A 16,544-nucleotide genomic window follows, 5' to 3' on the forward strand; every position below is an offset into this window, starting at 1 on the left:
CTCTTCTTGGCCATGTGATCTCGGCCAACGGCATTGAAGCTGACCCAAGCAAGGTTCAAGCCTTGGTGGCTTTGACCTCTCCCACCACAACAAAGCAGTTGGTCTCTTTTCTTCAAAAGGTGAGGTATTTGAGTAGGTTCATTCACTTTCTCTCCCAAGTGGTTCTCGCTTTACAACAAGTTACCCATCAAGAGATTTTCACTTGGAGTGAAGAAAATGAACAACAATTCAATGAGGTAAAACAAATTCTAGCTTCACTTCCCACCATAGCACCTCCAAAGTGGGACGAACCATTTTATGTAAACCCTAGTGTGGGCAATGACACACTTGGGGCTATATTGATGCAAAAGGATCATCAAAATTCGTTCATGCATCCTATCTACTTCTCTAGTCGAATGATGACTCCATCAGAAAAGGGATACACGGTAGTGGAGCACATGGTGCTTGCATTAATGTTTGCTACCACCAAATTTCGCTCTTATTTATTGTCAAGACCATTCATAATCTTAACAATGGAAGAAGTATTTCCTTATGTAATGCAGCACATGGATGTTTCTTCTAGGATTTCCAAATGGCTCACAAGGCTGCAAGAGTTTGACTACACAATGCAAGTGGAGAACTCCACAAGGGCCATTCTAGGAGGTATTCTCACTCATCGCCACTATGAAAAGAAGCTAAAGATAAAGCCAAATGATCAAGATATTACACCTGTGTTGGAAGCCCCTAAGGTAGAGGAGGCTCACTCTCTTTTCTTTGATGGAGCCTACAAGAGGAAAGTGGACAAAGCTGCAGCATGCATTGTCATCTTCAACAAGCAAGGGGATAAGGTTTTCTCCATTGGGAATCTCTTGGATTATCACTCTAACAATGAGGTAGAATATGCAGCCTTAACTCTTGGGTTAGAGTGGTGTGTGACACAAGGCATTCAACGGTTAAATGTATTTGGTGATGCCATGCTTTTAATAAAACAAATACAAGGAACTTGGGCTTGTAAAAATCATAGCTTGCTAGGCCATTTGCACAAAGTCAAGGAACTTTTAGGGAAATTTCAAGTTGTACAATTACATCATGTCCCTCGAGCAGAAAATCAAGAAGCAGATGCTCTAGCTAGAGAGAAGCTGCAAGATGTTTCAGTGGTGGGTGCTATCAAGTTGAAGCTGCCTCTCTTCCAAGGTAGCGATGCTATGCCTGACATCATGAGTTTCTTGGACACAGGAGAGTGTCCTAAGGATTTTACTAAGGGCCAAAAGCAGTGGCTTGTGCGCAAGGCAACAAAATACCGCCTTATCAATGACGACCTCTACTGCAAGGGTAAGGATCAAATTCTTAGGCGTGTACCTCTCTCTAGAGAGATCACTGAAATCATTTCAAGTTTCCATGATGGTGTTTGTGGAGGACACTTTACACTTGACATCACTAGTAGAAAGATTCTACAAGCCGGGTTTGTATGGCCTAGTCTACATAGGGATGTGCACAATTGGTGTAAAACATGCAAGGAATGTCAAAAGTCAGGGATACGAGGCTCACATATGAGCCATAGACTCCTATAATCTCATATGGACCATTTGAGAAATGGGAAATTGATGCTATTGGGCCTTTGCCAAGGAGCCAATTAGGTAAATTTTATATCATCATGGGTGTGGACTACATGACCAGGTGGGCTGAAGCAGTTGCCACCACCCGGATTACAGCTAAGGAAGTGGCTAAGTTCGTATTTGAAAACATTTGTTGCCGTTTTGGCACTCCTCTTGAAATAATTTCTGACAGGAGACAGGGTTTTAGAGGAGACCTTGTAGGAGAGCTAATGGAGAAGTTAGGTATCTCACGACGACACTCAACTCCCTACTACCCACAATGCAATGGTTTGGTGGAAAAGGTAAATGGTATGATCTGCAAGATCATCACTAAACATGTAAACAATCACAAAAGTGATTGGGACAAACATCTTATGGCTGCACTTTGGGCTTATCGCACTTCATTTCTCACATCCCTTGGGTTCACACCATATCACTTGGTGTTTGGTAAGGAAGCCATTTTACCCATTGAGGTACAATTGGCTAGTCTCAGGGTGCTAGCTGGACAGGTGGAACGTCCTAATTCTCATCTCCACAACCACATTCTTGATCTAGAGAGGCTTCAACTAGACAGAGAAGATGCTATCAACTATTATGCAGCACAGGCAGAGCAACGTCGACTTACCTTCAACAAGGGACTTAGGGCAAAAGGTCTCAAGAAAGGTATGTTGGTCCTACGGTATGATAACAGGTTTGACACTAGGAAGGATAAGAAGTTTTCACCCAGATGGGAGGGGCCATTTGTCATTAGAAAGCGCTACGTCAATGGCAGTTACTGATTGATGGATGCAGATGGTAGGCTCCACAAAACACGTGTCAATGGATGGAGGTTGAAGCGGTACTTTTTGAGATTTGATCAAGCACCTATGATGGAAATCCCCGAGGAGGGAGACTCCTCCACCTCAATTGAAGAAGAATCAAGTACAACGCTAGAGGCATGGATACCTCTAGCCTTAGGGGGAGGACTAATGAAGCAAGCTTTTCCATGCATGGGAACCCCCCATATATTTTTTCTCTTTTACCAAAAGTATTTCCTATTATATAAGTTACTTTTGATTTTTCTTCCCTTTTTCACAAATTTTTTAGCCTTTATTAAATAAATAAGACTTATGCTAATCAATCACGATGTAGCATAAATAAGCTTTATTTGTTGATCTCTTTTTTGACCTTAAATATTAAATATATATATTCCAAATTACATTTTTTAGTATTTTCTAATATATTTTTCATGTATATATATTATTCCACCCTACCAAATATTTTATTCACTAGTTTTCATTTTCAAACCTCAACCCCACTTTCAAATTTCAATAATACCTCCATCTAGATGATTGCCAATCTTTTCAAAACTCTAGGTCATGTTTTCATACACATGAAGGAGCTTACACTTGAAGGCAAGAGAGAAGTCCACTCAAAGGGGACCACCAAAAGACCTTTGCAGCCACAAATAATACATTATTTGGCTAAAATTTTTAAGTAGAGAAGAATCCAGAATCTGAAGGAGTGTTCAACATGAAAGATGTAGACCGTGAGCTCAACTTTTAGCTCAATTTTTTTCAGAATTTTTGGAGTTATGAACACGGAGCTATGATTTTTGTGGTGGACCCCAGTTTTCTCGTGTAATGGTGACACAGGCCATCCCCAATTTTCTTCCCTTTAGAATGGCTATGGTTCTACAAGTCTTCAAGCATGATTACAAGAGACAAGGATCTTTTAATAAGGTCTTGGCTAGTCTAGAGTGATTCTATCACCATCTTTGGAGGATCCATCCTCATCAACAACTATCCACCTTCGACAACCTCTCTTATAAATTTCTTACCTCTCTCTTCTCTCCCTAATAAGCTTATGTTTAGCCAAAGCTAGACTATTGTAAATATCTCCAATCCTCTACATCCTACCCACATTCTCTCTTCTTCTCTCTCTATTGACTCTGGTATTTTAAATAATGAGGAGACAAGATGGGAGCCACAGTCACATGCACCCCATTTTCCTAGTCACCAGAGTGGGTCACTCACTTCAATTAGAAATATTGCTAAATCCTCTCCTCCTTCCCTATATAAGGAGGCCATGAGAGCTTACTTGGGAGGGAGATACACACACACACACACACACACACCTATCCATACACACTCTTGTGCTACATGCTTGTAGCATGAACCCTAATCACATAATCACAACACCATCACCATCACCATGCACAAAAGATGAGCACCACACCTCCACATCACTTGTAATTAAGGGTTGAAGGCACAATTTCAAGAAGAAGAAGGGTGGACACACTCATGATATTCCTCGTCATCAACTCCTCGTCATCAACTCCCATCTCTCCATTATGCCTCCTACGATCTTGTTCCCTTCTCATCTTCTTGCCATACGCTACCTATTGTATTCATCTTTTGCAAGCAATCAGCACACTCCATCTTGGTGCCATACCTTGTGTCGCTTTGGATACATCTCATTGTGAGTATGGTATATGCTTGTTCCTTGCCATTTTTTTTTTTCTTATGTTAAGGTGTGCGGATTCACCACCATACACACACACATTCTCTCTCCCTCTCATATTCCTATCATCTTGCTACTTCCATCTTGAGGTGTGCGGATTCGCCACCTCTTGTATGAGAAGTGAGCATACTCGCAAGTTTCTCCGACCTCATTATCTTCCTTACTACATGCACGAGTAGCGAGCCCATTCTCACTAATTCACCACTCCTCTCACCTTATTCTCCGACCACCCCATTCCACATTTGGGCGTGGATCTTGAAATTGTTTTCCATGGCATGTTTCATTGTGTATATGTATGCATCCTAGCCGCATATCTTGCTAAGTGGTGCCCCTATTGTGTATCCCCCATGATGAGGCCATTGTGCATAGTCTTGGTGTAGAGGCCATCGGGTCTATTTTTCACTTCCGCCTCTCACAAGTTGGGAAAGAAAACCGTTCTTACGAAATGTTGTATATAGATATCTATGAACTTATCCTAAGATTGATCAAGGAAACCTAGATAGCTAGGAACATAGTGCCCTTAGTGATGGCCACATGATGTTTCAGCATTGTCATGTTCAATGTATGGGGCTATCAATGTGAGACCAACAACCAGCATTCCTTTAGTCTATTACCGTGGAAGTTTTTTTTTTGACTTGTTTGGGAAATCCATAATCCACAACCCTCACCATCTAAAAATATTGTACAATATCTACAACAGACCCCAGTGCCTTGCAGATTGTGTAAACATACATATCTTTGATGGATTGGATCCACTCGATGTATTTCCTAAGGACTCTACGTACTTTAACGATTACTTTGATTACAAAAATGCAATTATTCACAGCAAAATGGGAGTCCTGATAACCCACCGTTCATTTACTCACAAGTGGTATGATTCATATGCCAAAGAGAAAATTGTTTCAACCAGAGATCAAGAAGGATTATTGGGATCACCCATCCGATATACTTCCAGAATGGGATATCTATGATCCATTTGTGGAAGAATGTCACAATTGCTACTATAGAGTGCATTATGTTAGAGCCATTAGGACTTATTAGAAACTTTTGAAACACATTGTAGCTTTTTGAACCTCGGAAGTTTTACGATGTGGAATTGATTTAATTTATTCATTATTTTTTCTCATACTCTTTTATCTTATTCTCAACTATTTATTTTATTTTGCTAAGAGGGACTTTGAGTGGACTAGAAATTGTATTAAGATTGCGCAATGGAAATGTATTATAAACATTGAGTATAGCGGAATTAAGAAAACTATAGAGAGCATTTCTATGAGACTACTTTGAGAACATAGTGGGTGAAATAAATTAGCGGTAGCAACATAACCATTATACTTAATTACCTTGTCATGAACATACCTTAAACACATTTGAAGGTGGACAGAGCTAGCAAGGAATGAAGGTAGGAAAGAGGAAGAAGAAACATTCATATGAGAAAGAAATAGCTCCTCACTAATCATTACTCTTCTTTCTTAGCATAGCATAGTAGCATAGTAATGAAAATAGAGAAGATGGCAAGCTTAAGAATTAAAGCATGGCTCTTGGTTGGATTTGCATTCCATGGCCAAGAGTGTTGGTGTAGGCTCTCAACTTCTCAATAAGCTTGGAGAAGGAGATGGAGTTCTTACACTTAGCACTTCACACCAAGTGAGAATGAGCATGTGAGTGTGTGTGAGAGAGGGTATACTCCCCAAGCACACCCCCAACTTGCTTTTTGTAGCTAATGCCTGCATTTGATTGGACCCCTACAATCCTAGCCAATCACATGCATAGTGTAACATCTAATGCACTAGTAACTTGTGTGTAGCGAAAATGATAACATAGTGATCATTTCATTAAGAACAAGTTCCTGATGAGCATAGAGAGAGTACGTAGTTTGAGAAAGAAACATAGCAATTTACACCTAGCTAGTTTAGCATAGACAATACTTGAAAAGAGAGAGAAATAGAACAATTGACAACATTCGAGGACTAAATTTACATAGAACCAGTCTCCCCTCCAAAAAGGCTTTGTATTATAGCTTCTCCCATAAAAGGAGACTTTTGTACACTACAATATTTGTGTTCCTTGACAAAAATCATTGGTGCAATGAAGATGGAAGCTTCATGCACCAAATTATGCTTGAGAAACACACCTAGTGGGCCTAGCCTTAGTCCCAAGACCTCACACACTTCAAAGATGGTGAGAGCTAGCAGGGAATGAGGAAAGATTGAAAGGAAGAGGATGTATCTTACAAGAAATAGGTATTCTCCTCACATAATCACTCTAATAGCATAGCTTAGCTTAGTAATTAGCATGGTAGAAGAGATGAGCATGCCATTGAAGCTTGACTCTTGGTTGGATTTGCATTCTGTTTGGTGGACACAGTAGCGGACTGACACCAAACTTTTTGTACTCGCTCATTTTTTCAAAAGAAGCGGTGTGATTCTTCTAATGAGGATTGTCAATTGTAATATATTATGTCATTCCCTCTTAGCCTCTCTGAGCCTACACACCATGAAGTGGTTGAATGGCCGTGGGAAAGTCCCCCTAGCTCTTAAGTCAAAACCCTTAGTTTTGAAAAACACACAATCATTATGGCGACTGTGAGAGCTCATTGCTGCTGCAAACTGTGAGAGCTCATTGCTACTGCAAAATGTAATCCGCTTTTCTCCTTGTCTGCTGGTAATCAAAATTCGATTCCGAATAGCACATTGTGTTCCTTGTCTCTTGCTTTATAATCTAAGTGTAATCATTCTTGATTCTGTTGTGGTTCACGTGTGTCTTATTTATGAGCTAAATGCATTAATTTGAGGTCTTAAATGGTTTTTTTTCAATGTTTTGACCTTCGAAAAGTGCTTCTGTGCTTAAGAGGGACCTTTCCGTGTAGTTCTTTTTCAGTTTTCTGCATATTTTTTGTGATGGATCGTGATTTATGTACCTTCCCAGATGGCTGTAGAATTTGGTAGGAATGTGCCCTTAGGTGTTGTAATACCTCTCCTTAAGTTTCGTTGCATGCCGAATTCGCTTGGATGTTGAGAAGGCGTGATGACCTAAAGCGGTGAGATCGGACATAGACTGATTTTCTGACTAGGAAGTGGTTGATTTGTTTTTGTAGTAGTATGAATAGTCCTCTATGTTAACTTTGGTGAGATTGACACTCTCACTAAGTCTCTGTGCCCCATCCCAAGTCGCTTCCTTGCATATTGACATTATGTTAGTAACAAAAAGCTATGTTGCAGACGTCCGTCGTGGCGACCCGTTAACAATTGACGTCACTGTCGGGGAAGTCGATCCTTAGGTGGTGAGTGACTCAATTGGACAAAAAATCTCTTCCAAAGATTTTGACACCCTTTCCATTTATACATAGACAGTAAAGCAGCTAGACGTAGTTTTAGTGCTTAGTAGAGACCGGAGTCAAGGACTAGCCAGTGCTACTCCGTATGATCAAAGAAAGCTATGAGTGAAGTACAGAAGAGTATTTCATTCTTTGATCTTCCCATGCTTGGAAAGGACTGTTTCACCATTGTCACTTTTGTATTGTTAAATTCATTTATGATTGTGCATCTGTTTCAGTTTATAGGAGTAGGCTAAGTAACAAATTCCACCATCAATTGGGACCAAAAGGATCAGGGTAAAAACTGTCCAAAACCTTATTTTGGTGTCAAAGACGATAACTCTAAAAAGTTGTAAAATTGATGGTCAGAGCTTCAAAGCTGAACTAAACTCAACAAAACTTGGCAAAAGGGGATACAGAAGCTTGCAGGAGACAAACTGTGCAGATTTCTTCTAGTTTGTCTGTCCAACATGGATTGCGATCCATGTACCTTTCAGGCTGAGCAAAAATTGTTTCCTCTTCTTAGAACTGACTCTCAAACATCAGAATCTTGAGTTTGGCCAGAAATAGAATGCTAAAAGAACATCCAAAACAAGAAATTGGGTTAATCATAGCAAAATCTGTGAAAAGTGAGAAAATTTAGGGAAATTGAACTTTTATTTGTCCAAATTCAAGAAGGGGTGAGAATTGGGTGCAACTAAAAGCAGAGAACTAGCAAGACAAAAAATCATGACCAAATGCTGCCAAACATGGATCGCGATCCGTGTACCTGGTAGACATTTGTAAGGAAAATTTGACCAATGCACCCTGAGACCTAAGGGAACAACTTTTTTGAAAGGATCCACAACAAAAAAGTGAAAAAAAAACTGATCAAAATACCAAAGGAGTTGTTTGCAAAAAACAGCAAAGCAGACACAAAATCATGCTTTTGACTTGGAAAAAGTGGATCAAATCCTAAAATATTTGGGAAAGAGCATCACCACACCCTCTGTCACAAACTCACAAAAGGTCATGCCAAACTCCTTCAAACATGGATCGCAATCTATGTACCTTTATGAGCTGATATTTGACAGGTAGAAAAGTGATAACATTTGAAGTACTTTCTCCTAAACCACTCTTATCAAAAAGGTCAAAAGGTGGGCCAAAAGGGCATAAAATCGATCAAGGAAGAAACCACTGAAACAGACCCTAAAATTGACTTTTGGTTTACCTAAAAAACACCAAATCACACAAAAACCATATAGCTAGCATCAATAGACCAAGGACAAGGTGTGTGCCAAGTTTTAGTAATTTTGGCACTAAGATACATGGATCACGATCCATGTTCCTTCTGACACAATTTGATACAAAACTTGCACCATAGCTAGAGGACATCACACGAAGTCTAGTGGTCTTTTCAAAACTGAATTTGGATATAAAAAACTAGACCAAAAGCCCAAAACTGCCAAGTACTCTGGCAAATTGCTAGAATTGACCTAATTTTCAACCGAGAGGTCCATTTCCAAAAACATTGACACCATAGGACCTGCTAATCATGCTAAATCTGATGGTACCAAGAAAAGTCATTTTTGCCATCACGATCCATGTTCCTCTAAGTCAGCATAAGAGCAAAATTTTACCACAGAGAGAGGTAGTTCCTAGGAACATGGTGGCTTTTTCAAAATTGAAATTGTACCTGAATTGTTGATGTTGTGAGTAAAGTTGTGGAATATTGAAAAAACTAGTTAAATTTTCTCGATTGAAAGCTAGAACTAACAGGAACGGTTGTAAACTCTCAACTATCAAGCATGTTTTGACAGTTTGCAGGTGCTAGAGAATACTACCCAACAAGTAAGATCAACTAAAGGTAGCGTGAATCAATGACCACTGCATCCTTTAGAAGCCATTGTAGACGAAAGCTTTTCTAACACCTCGTCAGAAAGATAATACACCCTAATGATTGAGGAGTCCAACAAGCTGAACCCTAAGAAAACAACTTCCATGGGGGCAGGTCCTTCTCAACCTACATCTAACGTAAAGTTATTATAATTGAAGTTTCAATTTGAAAATGTGCTTAAAGCCAAAATCTATAAGGATGGAATGGACCGCTACTGTGTTAAGTTGGAAAATAGGCCAAGCGAGTTCAAGGACCTTGTAGATGTGGATTATGACGGAGACAGATACTTTGACAGAGAGGGAATAATGTACCTAGTGGTTCACCCGCAGGATTCACCATGGAAAAATTACCGCATCACGTAAGTGCAAGGGAGGGGGTTTATTTACAAGTTACATAAGCGTATAAGTTACGGGCAGGCCCCCAATAATTTATCTCCCAAACTAAAAAATAAGGGAGGGGGTATCATATTTATGAAGGGGGAGGGGGGGGGGGGGGGGTGGGGGGGGGGGGGGGGGGGGGGGGGGGGGGGGGGGGGGGGGGGGGGGGGGGGGGGGGAGGGGGGGGACCTCACCCGAGTTGATTACTTTTAACAATTGGTCACCGGTGTAAAATAGAACTCGGATGAATTTTCGGGAAGTGTTTTTATCAGGTCACACATCAAATTTTGCATCAATCCGGTTATAGATAAGGGCTGATTTGGAGCAGTTCAAGGGTTGATTTACACCAGCTTTGTATGGGTCAGAATTGGACGAGTAGCCAGAGTGTAGGCTGATTGGGCACATAGTTTGAAATTCAAACTAAGATAGATTGAGGGTACATCTAGTTATCAATAGAAGTGGTACCTTAGTACGTTTCCAGTCACTATGTTACACACTTTTTGACTAGTTTTACTCAGTTAGATCATGTGAGACCTAAATTTTATATGTAAGATAGGGGTATGATAGTTTTCTTCATTGATTATCGTATAAGCGTAGAAAGGGGGGTCATATTCCCTAAAATGAGTCGTATATAGGGGTTTTATCAAAGCTGTCCACTCACAGGTGGCGTCCCGTTTTGTATATAGAGTGAATCTCCCAGGGTGGTTCACAACCCCTTTATTGTGAACAAATGGGGATTGAACTGGCACCAAGGACAAGGTAGATGAAGAGCTAGCAGATGAACCACCCAAAATGGACAAGAAAAATTTGGTGCTCATATGCACCAATGAGACAAAGTGTCTTAATACAGACAACACTTAAGTGGGGCTATATAAATTCAATAATGGAGAACAAACACTCTATTATAGATGTGATGAACCCCACATCAAGGAATTGACTGACCGCAAAAAACTATACTTTTTTACTTACACAAAAGGGAGAAGTATTCAGGTAGTCATAATGGATAAGTACAACCAAAAATACTCTCCTATGGACCGTAAGAAGCTAGAGCAATATACATACTTTGGGGGACCACTCCACCAATACTATGCAAATTCAGAAGAAGTGAAAACCACAAATACTCACACAAGACCAGAAACTGTGAATGTAAGTCCAGTAAAAACCAGAGTGGAAGATTCTTTTAGACATCAACGGTTTTTGAACACAGGGATTATGGGATCAATGGGGTCTAGGGCTTCTATGAATACGCAGAAGGGCAGTGTGGCACCTGATTTGACTTACACAACTAGAATCCCTCCGACTATTACACGAGATCGACTTGATGAATGTATGGAAGATAGGATACCAATTATAGTCCCAAGAGGAGAATATGAACCTAGAGAGACCACACCAGGAGGACCAGGGGTGGTGAGGATGGTTGCGGAGTCTGCGACCATCTCAAGTGGCAAAATGTGTACCCAAAAAGTATAGTGGATCGGGAGATCTGTATGCTCATGTTTGGATCTTCAAACAAGTGTTGAGGGCCGAAACAGGTAACTGATTTCCATACGCAATATGAAGGCATTGGGTTGACTCTAGAAGGAACTACTTTGACCTAGTTTCAACCTTTAAACAACCTAGAGTTCCCAAGTGTCGAGCAACTTCTCCGATAATTCGCTGAGGAATTCTCAAAGTAAGTAATTAAGCATAATATTGTCTCCCATATAGTATACATTTAGACAAAAGGAGAAGGAAAAGGTGAAGGAAGCCTCACTTTGATTTAAGCAGTACATAGAAAGATGTCCTGCTAGAGAACTACCTCAGGATGAGAGACTGTCAGTCCTTTTCATAGAAGGATTGAGAAATGACACTCTCAAAAAATACTTGCACTTAAAGGCATCTGTTACTTTTGAGCAAGTCACGAAAGAGGTCTTGTATCTGGGGGACAATTGCAAGGCATATGGAGAGGTGATAGAAGACACAGACCAAGGGATGAGTAGCACCTCTTCAACCACTAGTCAGTCCATAATGAAATTGGGCGGGAAAAACCCAACTATGCCGGACATTGATCAAATGGTCGAGGAAGTAATCAGAAGGATGAACCAAGGAAACTCGACAAACCCAAACACACAACAATAGCCCACCCAAAAATGTGACACTTGTGGAGGAGATCATCCAACTCAGTGGTGCAACCTTGAAGGAGTAAACATACCGCGTGTATTAAAGTGGTGTGCTAATGAACAAAAATGGACCATGAGACCCACGAATGTTTCTATAATAGAAACTATGTTATAGAAAGACAATACGGGCTGAGGGCGACAGTTACCACCCCTTCCAAGATACCAAGTAGGGTAAAATAACGCAATCCAAGGGCAGGAAAAACGTCAACCTATGTTGGGGTATTAGCCTTCTTTACCCTAGGAAAGCAAGGCCATGGTAAGGATTTCACAACCTATAGAAGCATCTTCTGATCAGAGTATGGTCCAGGTAGTTTCATACCAAGAAGAATTAGATACAATACCTATGAGAGAGGGTTTGACGGCAATGCTTATGCTTCTGAGGGACAAATTCCATGGATTGTTTCTGAGAAGATGCCAGAACCATCATACATAGCACAACCAACAAAAAATCAATACTTGGTTGATGAAAATATGTTTATGTTCATGGAAACCCAGAACTACAAACCTAGGGGATATCCTCCTAGAACAGAATAACCAATGGGGACTCCACAAGCTTCTCCACCACGAGTAGGACCATGCTATGAATGTGGTGGTGATCATTGGGCAAGGAGTTTTCACACAAAGGAGAACGTATCAAACTATTTGGGTTCTGTGAGGGGTGTACAAATGACCATCTCATTCCTCATTGTCCAAAATTAAGTGCTCGGCAGAGAGAATATCCGCAAGTAAAAAAGGAACTTTGGGGCATAGCAACTGCCCTAAGGTGTGATAAGGAGTACTTTATTGGTGCTTTTGTAATAGTGGAGATAGATTGCTTGCCATCACTCAACATGATCACAAGTTGTTCTATACCAAAAATAGCTATGCTATGTTGGATTACATATATTAAGTCATTAAATATTGAGTTTCACATTGCAGGCAAGGGTAATACTGTAGCTGACATGTTGTCTAGGTCCAGATTTAGGGATGAGAAGACTATGATTTCAAAAATGAAGACGTGGGCTTCAGTTTTTTTACCTCTACACAAATGCATGGAGAGTGTAAAAGTATGGTTTATGCACTACAGTCCTTTGCGGAGGAAAATTATGATGGTGAATGGCTACTGAGTGGAAAATATTTGAGTACACTAAATAATTAGGATGACTGGACCAATCAAGAGTTTCAATGAATTTGAAAAGAATCCGTAAGAAGGCTTATGGATATTTTTTACAGGATGGGCTTCTATGGAGACATCCAAAGAAGCAAAGAGGAGCCCCTCAATGCGTGGTTTGTGATAGGATAACACAACTCCAAGTACCTAAAGAGTTCCACAACTCATTGTGGGCAAGTCACAAGGGAGTTTGGGCCACTTTTGCTAGAATCAAAGATCGATATTGGTGGAAGGGAATGTATAAAGATGTGGTACACTTTGTTGAAACCTATAATGTGTGTCAAATGTATCCAAATGTAAAGCACTCGGTATGGGCTACATCCAACATACCCAGTGTGTATGCATTTCAAATGGGTAGTCAATTTGATTACAATGCCTACAAGATTATGGAAAATGAGGTATATTGTGCTTGCTAGGGAAGATTTGACAAACCAGGTTGAAGGGAGGGCTTTGCGAACTAAAGCTACAAGTGCGGTATGCAAGTTTTTACTTGAAGATGTAATATGCATATACGGATGTGTTGGAAAAATTATTGCGGATAGAGCAGAACTTGATGCTGATGAGGCAAGAGAATTCTCTGCTCGTCTAGGTATTTAGTTATCTCTCACTACGGCCTATAGCCCAAAAGGGAATGGTAAAAGTGAGAGGGGACATCCCCCCATTATCAAGGCATTGGCTAAAGCATGCAAAGGAAATACTGGTGATTGGCCTCGCTTGTGACCCTATGCTTTATGGGCCGATTGTATCACACACATTACTGTAACAGGGTTCATGCCGTCAAAGTTGAAGTACGGCCAAAAACCTGTTATGCCTCTTGAGGAAACAGTGGCTGGGTTCTTGTTTATGATAGTAGTTTTGATAATAAGTACACAGCTATGCGCAAAATGGTTAAGTGGTGGTTTGGCCCTTATGTAGTCAAGCATGCTTTTCCTAATGCTACTTACAAATTATGTGAGATGGGCGCTACAGAGTTAAAGGTTCCAATTGTGGGAAAATGCGTCAAAATATGTAAGAAAAGGGATGCAGAGCTTCAAATTGGAGACGAAAACTTCAATGTGTCTCAAGATAGAGATTTAACGATGAATGTGCATCTTCTAATGATGAAGTCGCCATGGAGAACTTCTTATTATTGGCATGTGTCTCGAGTTCCACTACTGAGAGTTCCAGTGTTCAACGTCAGAGAGTCTTGAGAGCCAGTCTCAAGTTCCATTAGTACCAGTACTAGTATATAAGTGTTGTCATAAAATCTAATATCTAACCAACCCAAATGATTTTCTCATATTAAATTGATCACTTAATGTGGGAGAATGAACGGGAACAAGTGTTAAGATATAGATATGTGCTTATAGATCTATCTCAACACGGGGCCAATGGTAAAGGGGCCCAAATGAGAGATGGTCTATCAAAGAGCAAGGCTAACCAATGGAGCATAAGACCTTAGGGTTAGCTTCATTGAAGACCTCCAATAATGTGTGTAAACTTCCTTTGACCTTAGGTAAGTTAGGTCTGAGCTTGAGGTGGGGACCCGGCCCAACCTCGAGGTGTTTGTCGTTCTTGAGGTGCTTGTCGTGCTTGAGGTGCTTGATAATGGTGCTTGAGGTACTTGACCTGCTGCATGATTAAGGTGCTTGAGGTGCTTTGACATGCTTGCCTGAGATGCTTGTGGGAACACCCCTAGTCCAAGTGCTTAATCATGCTTGATGACTAAGGTGCTCGAGCACCAAAGGTCAAAAAGATCTCTACAAAGAGGGGGCCGAGCCCTTTTCTTAGGGGCTAGAGAGAGAACACACACACACACTCTCAAGGAAATCCCAAGCTTAAAGAGGCAACAGGGACACATGTCAAGCCCCTACCCATGTTACCTCCATGAGGTGCTTGAACTCTATTGGGTAGGATTAAAAGGGGTCCAATAATAATTTACAACAATTATCTAATTGTTTTTGCATTTATCAAGTCCTCTCTCTCAAAGGGGAAAGGGGGACACTTGTCTCAAGACTACACCTATTGCTAGAAATGGCTCAAGCTTGTGATTTGCTAGGCTTGGCATGAGCCAATGAGCTTCAATGATGAGCTAGAAGAGGGGGTCGACCTAGCAAGGAGGGGGGTTGCTTAGGGGGTATACTCACCCACACACACTCACAAACACTCTCATGGTGTGCTATGCAAAGTGCAAGAGCTCCCTCTCCTTCTCCATGCAAGTAGAGGTTGAGATCCTACACCAACACTCTTGGATATGGAGTGCAAATCCAACCAAGAGCCATGCTTCAATGCTTAAGCTTTCCATCTCTTTCTTCTTCATTACTATGCTATTATGTATGCTAGCAACAAGAGTTATGATAAGTGAGGAACTAATTCTTTCTCCTACGAAATGTTTCTTCCTCCTCTTCCCTACCCTCATTCCCTGCTAGCTCTCTCCACCTTCGAAGGTGTTTGAGGTCTTGGGACTGAGGCTTGGGATAGTTAAATCTTTCTTCAAGTTTATGTTATGTTTGTGATGCATGAAGCTTTCCATCTTCATTGCATCACCTAGGTCACAAGGAACACAAAGATTGTATTGTAACAAGTCTCTCGTAATGGGAGAAATCATAATACAAATGCCTATTGGAGGGGGGACCGGCTCCACATAAATCCAGTGTCATGTTCTCTAAATTCTCTCTTTTGCAAAAGTATTGTTCATGCCAAGTTAACTAATTGCTATGATTATGTTGCTATCTTCAATTATGTTCACCCGCTATGCTCACAAAGTCATTTCTCAAAAGAACTCTCATTAATTTCTGCTACTCTCAAATTAAATAGGCCAATTCCATTACATTGGTATCAGAGCATTTGGTTTCTCTTTTCTTGCTTAATAAGAGAGGTCCTTAAGTATCCTATAAATGGTTGATGTTGTTAATTATATTAGGGTGAGTGGAACTCGGATCTATTATCGGTTTTGTTGAGCCCACTATGTGGGGGATGGTGCACACCTCGGGAGCTTTGGACTTAATAATGGAGTCTTTTTAGACTTGCCTACGGCTTTACCATTATTGAGCCATAAGAAGTCCGAAAGGAGCTAGCCCTTGGCAACTCTACTATGTTAGACCTACTCCTCTACTCTATATAATTAACCACTTCGAGCCGTGGGTGTAGATACTTCAGAGCCGATTTTCAAAGGCTAAGAGGAGTGGCAACTAAGGTTTTGAATTGCCAAAGCATACACTAAGTACATACATAAATTTTGTTAACATGGCTGACAATAATCAAGAGAGTAGAATGAACATTGATAGCTTTGATTTTGCACATGAAGGTGCTAATGATGATGCTCCCATGTTTGTGAATTATCTCGTTACTAGGTTGCAGCAAGCTATAGGCAACCCTACTTTGCAAGCCGAAGTTAATCAACAACTTCGTGCTTATGGAATTTCCCTTCCTCTCCAAGAGGAGAGAGAGCTTAGGAGGCCTCTTGAAGAGACCCCCAAAAGAAGACTCTCTCCCATTTGAGAGGAGGAATCCAAAGAGCAAGAAAGCAATGAAAGTTTAAGTTCCTCTGAAGATGTGGCTCCACAAAGACGGCGGTCTAGACGATCTCCCACTCCTCCCAAGAGGAAAAG

The sequence above is a fragment of the Adiantum capillus-veneris genome, chromosome 17 (genome assembly GCF_014529385.1).
Source record: "Adiantum capillus-veneris isolate H3 chromosome 17, ASM1452938v2, whole genome shotgun sequence".
NCBI lineage: Eukaryota > Viridiplantae > Streptophyta > Polypodiopsida > Polypodiales > Pteridaceae > Adiantum > Adiantum capillus-veneris.